Here is a 10,142-nt window from a genome sequence, read left to right on the forward strand (position 1 = left end):
AGCCAATGGGCATCTATAAAAGAGCTAAAGCAGCCTAATTATGCTGGCTTTGAGGCACTGTGGTTGAACTCTGGCCTTATACCATGCTTGAGATTTTATCCCCTCGCCAGCACACTCACTCCTCATTCTAGTAGATCATATTTTTTTTCCTCGAGAATAATTCCATTCTTACAAAAAGAACGGTTTGTTTCCTCCCAGTTGTATCTGCTGGGGACTCCCTAATGTAATTCACCCCAGCAAAAAGGTTATTCTTCATCACCTCTTCTAGATGTCCTTTTCTTCTTCATTGCTAATTGCAGAGCAATAAATCCCTCGGGCTCCCAGATTTTGTACTTTAAGACTGGTGTCCAGTCTTTCCTCGAATGAGCTGCCTGGTATGATCTCAGCACTTCTAACCCTCACTCCTACGGGTCTCAAGGAAGGTGCCCTTTCTCCTGCTCATGTCCCCTAAACCTGGCAGTTTAGCTCTCACAGATTTGGCTCATATAATGTGTTTGCGTTTCCTTAGCCTTAGTGGTTCAACATTAGATCTCCAGAAACAGTAATCAAGCTCACTTTCTTAGCAGTCACCATCTTAATTTATTAATTTTATATTAAAACTGCAAACTGGCCCTAACAAGGATGCCAGGACATTTCCTCTGCTGATCTCCACTGTGCTTCCACAAAACAAGCTTTCCTATTTGACTTCATTCTCAAACTACTTTCTCCTCCCAATGCCCTCCTCACTTATCGTTTGGCATATTTCTCACTGAGATAACCTGAGGGTCTACACACTTCTAGCACAAGTTACATTTTTCAAGAAGAGTTTCCTCTTCCCATTATTTTTTACTTTATATGAGGTATTAACTATTAGTAAATTAAAGTCCACCTGATATATAAAGTTATTCAATAATTGTCCAATTTATTTTCATTGAAGCTCTCTCTGAAGTATCTGGCAGTGACCACTCGTCACAGATGTTACACTGATTCACAAAACTTTTGCACCAATTCAGTGTGGCCGTCTCCAGCCAGAGCTACTCCAGGAGATTGATGGCATTTGTACACACTTTTGGAAGGAAAAAATCCTTGGCACCTGTATGTTTAAGTTCACTGAATTTGCTGGAATCAAATCTCCTCCCTTTCATGATACTGTCCATTTATCTACTACATGGTACATTGCAGTGATGAAAGGCTGCTTAGATTTCATTCTTTGTTTCCATCTTACTGTTAAGAAGAAGGGAACACTTTCAAACAGTGCTGCATAAAATAGAATTGCTTGGTATGAGAGAATGACAATAAACATTCACAGCATGTGTGTGACACATCGCATTACCAGCCAAAGGGTTTCTCTTAGGTTTATAATTTCATGGAGTTCAAGACACTGAATCCTTTAATATTTACATTATCTTATTTGCTTAATAATTTTTTGTACAGTTCTGCATAATACAAAAGCTATAGAGTGTGTTTCTTAGTGTGAAATTCAATTGAAAATCATCCTTATTTCCTGAATTGCACTTTACTTTCAAGAGGCCAGGATTTTCAGAGTTCCTGTTTGGTTTCTATTCTACTTTTCTGGCTCTTCTGTAATACACCAGCGGAAACATCCTCTCTCATTTCCCATGGTACTGTCTGTTAAAATAGTTTGGTGGCCCTAAATTGCGGCTGTTGCAAGCAACTGGACAGACTGAATACACATTTCTTTGGGGATGCTACCAGACCTTCCTGAGCCCAGCTTTCTCCCTGAAAAGAAGATAGAATCAGCATTCCCCATCTTTACCTCAAGCCACCAGAGCACTGCCTGTTTCAGCTACACATGTATATATCCTCGGCAGAGTGTCCATGGGCTGCCCATGGGTAGCAACTCACTGCTCTAGGCCAGTCTGCTCAACGGCTGTGGAAATCCTGGACAGATTCAGCAAGGTGCATTTCTGGCATTGCCTCAGCATGCCAAAATAGCTCACTTTCATTTTGGCCCCTTGACTTTTTTCAAATTAACATTTGGCCTTGAGGGTGAAAGTGTCGGACACTACACCTGGACTGAGGTACTCAGGTTCTTAGAAGAGCTCCCCCTTAGCAAGGCCAAATCTCTTTGTTTTATGCAGCTCACTCACTTCTTCACTTAGGAGGAGTATCTGCATTAGAGCAAACCTCCCTGAATTGAGACTCACTTCTTAAATGACATTATTTCCTAAAATGCTTATATTTTTCTGAAATGTAACCATTTCAGACTCTCTGGCTGAAGAACTGTCTGCTCCTATACTTAATCCCCTATCCATTCCCAGACTGTATTAACAGTAGAACAAAAGAAAAGAATGAAAAGGCTCAGAGGAAATTCTGGAAATCCTAGCTGCCATTTTAGACCAAGTCGCCAGTTAGACATCAAATTCAATTCATGACCAGTTTTCCTCCTACTAATACAACTATATTTTTGTCTAATGAAACTCACAAAAGGATAGCAGAATGTCAACATCAGTAGACAAAGGTCTGCTTAAACTTCTACATGTTGCCAAAACATGAAACGTAGAATACAGATAGCTGTTTTTTTAAGTTAAATAATAGCCTAGGAAATAAAAGAGAATGAACTCAGTGTGATAGTAATGCGTCCTTCAGAGAATGCAGACTTTGTACCTTTGCCATTTAAATTTGTGAAGGAAATAGCCCTTAGTTTAGACTTGACTAGAAAATTTCGTTAATGAAAGTTTAACTGCTTCAACACCAGCTGCTTGTTAGCTGACAAGAGCCTGGTGCAACACCTAGGTAGCATGCCTTTCTTAGACAGAACAAACCCTTGGTTTTCATAAGGCCACCAAGACAAAGACAGCATAAATGCACTCCAGCATCCATCGGGTCCCCCAGTAGCAATGTACAGATACCTTGTAAGTTAGCTATTCTTGTGTTAGCCTGTGTTACCCTGACTGAGTGCTGTGGATAGCATGAAATGGAAATCCATGATCCCGCAAGTCCATTCTTTCCATCCACTACTACTTGGAAAATCCAGCTGAATTACAGGATTTGTCACAAACACAAGCTCACACCATAGCGCCGTGCCTGCTGCGATAGGGAGGTGCCGATTCTTCTGTCTGTGTTGGTGGAGGGGGGATATACAAGTCCCGCTCTGTGGGGACTACAGAAACAGAGACGTTTCTGAGGAAATAGCAGAGGGTAAGCAGCCCAGGGTATGTAACGAGGCTGAAAGCGGTACAGGGCTAGTCCTACCACAAGACTGCCTGTGCCAACTAACCTAAAGGTGGCTACCGTATTTTTCAGAACTCACACCTTACTCAGCAAGCTGAGCATATGTCAAGCTTATAAAACACTTAATTTAACACACCATGTAGTAACACTCCTTTACATACTAATGAGACGAGGCCTACGAGCACTGCTCCTGCCAAGGGTCTATCTCACTACAGACTTATTTCAGGTGATCAGCAGCATGATCTCTGCATGCCAGGCGGCTTTACCTAGGTGGGAGTGGGTAGGCTTCAAAACCCCCCTGAGTTACGATGTTCCCTGTGGTGTTTTGTAGGAATAGTACTTTTGTGAGCACAACACAAATTACATTATAAATGACTGTTTTATGATTCTGCCTCAAAGAACTATGAGATAACTTATCTTTGTCAAGGAGTAAACAAGGAGTGTAGGATGACATTGAAAAATTATCAGTATTCAAGTGGTTTCACCCACGTCCTCACTGCAAAGCAAAAAGGTCATAAGAGCTGAGTGTTTTTCCTATTATAGTTAGGGATAATTTCTGTACTTGAAGAAGGTTTTATTGCTTGGTAGTTCTGTTTTTGCTGATTATTTCTCATTGATTTTTTCACAACTACAAGTGGAAAAAAAGTTATCTAATAAAGGCGAGGTCCAGAATTTTGTGAGGGATTTTTTACCTCTGAAAGTTGCCAAAAAACAGAAGAAAAAAAAGAGAAAACATATGGAGGGTGAGACGACTCGACCTAAACATACCATTTAGATGAAAAATGTTATTTTAAAATAAAGAATATGCAATACCTATGAGAGGGTCTTTTTTGTTTTTAAACTAATCTTGGAACTAAAATTCATTACACATTCACAGTGCTAGTCCAGCACATGCAGCAGTACTGCTTGCTTTCTTGTCAAGCACTGCAGCTCTTACCAGCAGAGATCAGCTCTGGGGACGACAGGAGAAGTCAGTACGGCTGCTAATTGCTTATGAACAAACATCTGTCATGCCCAGGGCTGAGACACACCACTGACTCATCTACCAAAGGATTGACAGTCGCCCAAAAATGTCACCAGGTTTTGAGAGTCATTTGAAAGTCGCTCTCGAATGTGCTCACATTTTAAACCTAATAGCCTTCTGGGGCCTCCTCTGAGCCCTGCCTTCAATAGCATGTAGCTCATCCTACTGCCATGGAAACCATTTCTAGGTCACCTTTACGTAACAGTGCGGAGAAAACATCTTATCACCAACTCCACCATTAAAGCACACTCCTTTTCAATGAAGATTGCAGTAACCAACTTAACATTTACTGTAATTACATATAATATACCACCAATAAAAAGACATACTCTCTCCAGTATAAAGATGGGAATGTACATACCATGCAGGAGGTCTTGTCTCAGAATCTGCTGTTATACTTCTAGTCTTTTAGTAAGGGAAGTAAAATGATTGCCTGATCCTATGCATCCATTTTGTAACTTAGCTTGGGTTAAACTAATTCTGTAGAGAACATCATTAACACTGGAGAGAACCTATCAAGAGGGAAAACACAGCTGGAGCTGCTTTTACATATCTGGCTGGAGCTACGTATAAATAAAACTGACAGAACCAATAATTCAAGACACAAAATCAGATTTAAGGAGCCACTGAACTGAACAGCAATATATTGAGTAGAGACAGAAAAGAGACAGGAAGCATTTCAAATTCTGAAATAGAGAAGTATTTCAGGACATAAGAAGTAGGAAATAATTACATAGCAGATTCTTTCCTGTTCAGGGAACACTAAAGAGTTACTGATGCAGAAGGAAGAAACTGAATTTTTACAGCAACTGTTAATGAACACTCTAACCTAATTATTTTAAGTATGGAATCAGGATGTTCAGATATGTGAAGGAAGTGTCTTTAGCAAGATAGAATTTGGGAAGGGAACCTAAGAAGAAAGATAAATAAAGTTTTCATATTACATTGATAAATCTGGAAATTTTACTTCTATGGTGATAATTTTAACAATGAGTCGCTCTCAAGAACTTAAAACTGAACTTACACTGCAGGACTTCACGCTTATGTGGAGGGCACAGTCCTCCATTCCAACAGCCACAAATCTTCAAGAAAGACATTAATATTTATAGCTATCGTTTGTTTTCTTTTCTGTGACTGTTGGATTTATTGCTGGGGTTTTTTCTGCTAATGGAGAAGCAGAATAGTATATCTAGCAACCACCATTTCATAAAAGGAAATTGTTGCAAGTCATGGTAGACTGACCTCAGCTTACACTGTTATTTTATTGATTGTACAAGTCATTCCCAAACTCTTGCTGTATGTCAGTATGACAGAGTATGACAGAGATCACAAGCAATTAAAAACTACAGGAAGAGAGGAAAAAAAGTATGGCCGACGCTCAAATAAAACATATTTGACAATGCTGAGACTACAGAAAAGGAGAATCTGCTGACAAGAATTGTACAAGAAAAAGCTCTCTAGAATATGTAGAAGGAGAGGGTGAAATTTCCTTGGTTTTATTTTATCTCCTGTATGGACAAGGATGTCAGCAATGTGGAACTGAGACCATGTTGACAAGGTGGAATTGAGAAAAGCTGAAGGACAATTTTTCAAACAACTGAAAAGTCCAAGCTACTTCAATACTGCACACAAATGCAGCACTATGTTATTATCACTATTATTTTAAAAGTCTAGAATATGAAGGATTTCATAATAGGTTAGGATAAAAACCTGCTTGTTCCTTTTCTGAGGAATGTTTCTGAAGGTACTTTACTAGAACTTGGAAAAAGTTCTAGTATTGGAAAAAGGCTGTGAAAATTCATTAAGGAGACTATACATCAGTATAATTAAACATAAATTTAAATATAGATTACTGACTGAGAAATTATATGATTAATAACGAAAGAGCATGCTTGTTTGTGCTACAAAACCATCCAGGGTTATGAAATCAAATATTTGAACAATCCATTTAATTATAAATAATTGAATATTCAACAGGCCAATGACAGACTGACTCATCTTCAGAGGGGAACATGGAGGAATACAAAGATACAGGTTTTTGCACTCAATCTGCAGCCCTGTAATGAGAAAAGACCCACCTTCACACAGTCGGTCTGAATAATCCAGTAGTCGGGGTACTCATCTGGGAAAGGTGGAGCTGAAATACAAGTTGGTGCTTTGAATCAAGAGGGACTTGAATGATGATCTCTTTCAACCTGGATGAAGGCCAATGGCATCCTGGGCTGCAGCAGGCAGAGCATCGCTAGCCGGTTGAGGGAGTGATCCTTCCTCTCAGCTCAGCACTGGTGAGACATCCGGAGTGCTGCGCTCCCAGTACAAGAGAGTCCTCTCAGAATTGCTGAAGTGAGTCCAGCGTGGGGCCACAAAGGGGACTGGAGCATCTGACATACAAGGGGTGGCTGAGAGAGCCGAGGTTGCTCAGCCTGGAGAAGAGAAGGCTCCAGGAGGAACCTTACCAATGTGTATAAATACCGGATGGGGAGAGTAATGAAGATGGAGCCAGACTCTTCTCAGATACCCATTGACATGCAAGAGGCAACAGGCACAAACTGAAATTCCATTTAAACATTAGAAGATTTTTTTTTTACTGTGAGGGTGGTCAAACACTGCAACAGGTTTCCCAGAGAGGTTGTGGAGTCTCCAGCCTTGGAGATATTCCAAGCACAACTGGACGTGGGAGCAACCTGCTCCAGCTGACCCTGCTTTGAGCACGGCAGTTGGACTAGATGATCTCCAGAGGTCCCCTCCAGCCTCAACTATTCTGTGATTCTCAGAGCCTCTTACATACAGAGACAAAGGTTCCTATAGTTTGTATTTTTCATTAGTAACATTATGAACAAGGAGAGTGTTACAGAAAATATACAGCAAGAAAAAAAAGTGACAGCAGAATAGCCCTTGACTATCCCAACATGAGAAATCTGTGTCCCTCACTTACCAGAAAGTCTACCCTTGACAAAACACCGGTTTATGTTCACTTGAACTGTTCTGCTTCAACTGAATCTCATTTTGTGATGCAGAAAAAAACAATCATGAGGAATCCTAACCTGTTTTAGAATTTAGAGGCCTTTAAAGCAAAAAGATTTGGCAATACAAAATCCTTGGTCTCTTTATTCTTTTGCTCATGCAAGAAAACAGCAACTCCAAGTTTACTACTCTGTTTGTATTTTTTAAGGAAAAGGGAGCTTCGAACTAAAAAGTAGTAAGACTTTTTAAAGCCATTTCAAATCTTACAAGACATTTGACATTGCCTTATAAGCAGAAACAGACTTACTAACAAAAGTCAGCATACAGACCCATATACTACTGCTACTAAAAATGGAAAGAACTAACTCCAGCAATTCGTATGAAATCTTTGGAAATTCCTTGGTACAGACTCCAGATTCACTTCATTCCTGCACAGATGAATAAACACTGTGAATAGTTTTAAAGCTGCATCTGCTGTTGAATGATAACATTATGGAGACCTGGTCATAACTTCTGCTGAAAATAAACAGTTGGAGATCTTTCAAGGATAGTGGAATTGGAGTTCAGCCTTTGACTGGGTCATAAATTGTCACACAAGCAAACAGCAAATATAAGTCACATTTTCCTTTCTTTTTTCCTTATCAATCCTTGTCCAGCCAATACCACATAAAAATGTCCATACAAGTTATAGCAGTTATGGACACGGGAATGCTGACAAGTCACTTAATGGCACTACTACAACTATGTTACAGTGCAAGAGTGCTAAATAGATCCCCAAAATGGTCTTGAGAAGCATTTTACACAATTATGAGAAGAAAAATGAACCATAATAGACAAGTCATTCAGATTCAAGTTTAATTTTTCATAGCAATAAATGGGTAAGAATGATTCAGAAAACATCCTTAGCAATTGATATGCTGTGTTTACACACCCCCCCACCATAATTAAACACAAGGTAATTTTGCTATTCAAACAATTTGAGCATTGCATGTTCATATTTGTTCTGTTTAACCATCAATACAAATGTAATGATGAATTCCTATTCAGCTACACCTAGAGCACTTAGTCATTCACTTGACTCTGTCCTTTCTCAGTTCCAGGTCCTCCAGTATTCACTATTTCCTTTGACCTTAGCTTTTGTGTTGGGAGAATAAATGGTTCTCTGCCTGGCAGAAGGCAGATAAGGGATATTTCCCAATAAACAGCTTCTACATTGCCTGATCAAGGGCACCTACCTGTGTCAGTGCTTTACATTCCCTGTTTGGTTCTAATAACTCTCATTTATCTTTGTGCTCTAAAGTTCATATGGTATTTATAATGAACCAACCCATAAAACTCCTACCATCATCACAATAAGTTACATGGGAAATTGGCTCCTCCTGAGTGAAATCTCCATGTCTAATTGTGTTTTACCAGTCCATAGTCACCTTTTTCTCTGAATGAAGTAAACACTGGCTATGCAAGAACAAGAGAACATTACTTTTCATACTGTGTGCAGAAACAGTGCTTGATAAGCATAACAGCAAAGATACTTGCATTTGAAAAGTCAATGTAAGACAAAGACAGCAAGCACATCTTGGTAAACTGGTGGCACTAATACATGCATTCAAAATTAGCAAACAAAATTAGTGAAGTGTCTTGGAGTTTTAAGAATACTCGTTAGAGGTACCAAGTGAACCAATGCCGTTCACAGCCTAAAAAGGCTTGTTGAAATGAAGAACTATTCTTTATACTACTCATCCAGAGCATGTTTTTACTTTGCATAGATCAAAACTTCTGATTTGGCCTACTCTGAGCACTGCTGGATACACTGAAAAGTCGTGTGCACAGTAGTAGTAAAAAATCCCTGGAGGGGCTCCTGTAGGGAGTTTTTTAGGTCAGTAATGCTTCATGACTTCTTTTGGCTGAGGTGCTGGAGAGCTTGTTTATCCCTCTAAATATCTCAGGGAAAAATGGGAAAGAACTCCAGGATCATCAGTTCCCACCTGATCTAACTGGCATCCTCAGTGCACAGGGGTTAGTCCCAACTACCTCAAAACAGCAGTGAGGTTGTGAGTGTACGTGCATGTACATGGGGCAGGGGCTTTGGGGGCATCCCACTTCAGGGCCAGCAGGAAGTTACGACACCCTAAGAGAGGTCTCAGCTTGGGTGAAAAGGATATTATTTGTTCACAGTTTTAAAAGAATTTCTGGCTTAAATAATAGGGAGGAGAAATTTTGATTTCTGTTCAGAAAGTTCCAACAAAACAAAAAGAGGAAAAAAAGCAAAGTTACCAGACAATAGAGGAGAAAATAATGTAGCCATTTCAATAGACCTGACACTATAAAAAATCCAGTCTAGCAAGTGAGCGTGCCCTACCTAGAATGTGAAATTAGTCCTGCACATGGTAACGATTGCTAAGCACATCACTATGGAAATTGAGAGCTCACAGCAGGCCTAGGGAGTCTTAGAAATGTGGAAAATCAATGCACTGTATTGCTGGGGCGAAGAATGATTCCAGCAGAGTGACATTTAAACAACTTGATAGATTGTAAGCAAGCAGAAGAGAAGTGCAAGGGGACAAGCCAAGCGCCGGAGAGCACGGCCACGCTGCAGCCCCTTGGCCAGCAGCAGCCGTGCTGGGGGGGTCCCCCAACAATTCATACTGGTGGTGGTTCTGTGGGACAGGAGGAATAGTAGTAAGGATTATTTACCCATGTTTAAGGTAAAATGGGTAGCTATTTAACAGTAACACTACGTAACAATTTGAGAGGAGAAATAGAGACTACCGCACACTATGGAAACTATATAGCATATTAAGATAAAAAGCATACCATTGATGAATTTGGTCAGGACATCTACATTAATGGCTCTTCCTTCCAGAGAGTGATGAGAACCTGGTAAGCAGACAACCTCAGGGTGGCAGAGGGAAGAGGAGATGATGTATCATACCCTTCACACAGCTGGAGGAAGGACAAACAGCAAGCAAAACAGACCAGG

The sequence above is a fragment of the Gavia stellata genome, chromosome 12 (genome assembly GCF_030936135.1).
Source record: "Gavia stellata isolate bGavSte3 chromosome 12, bGavSte3.hap2, whole genome shotgun sequence".
NCBI classification, from domain to species: Eukaryota; Metazoa; Chordata; class Aves; order Gaviiformes; family Gaviidae; genus Gavia; species Gavia stellata.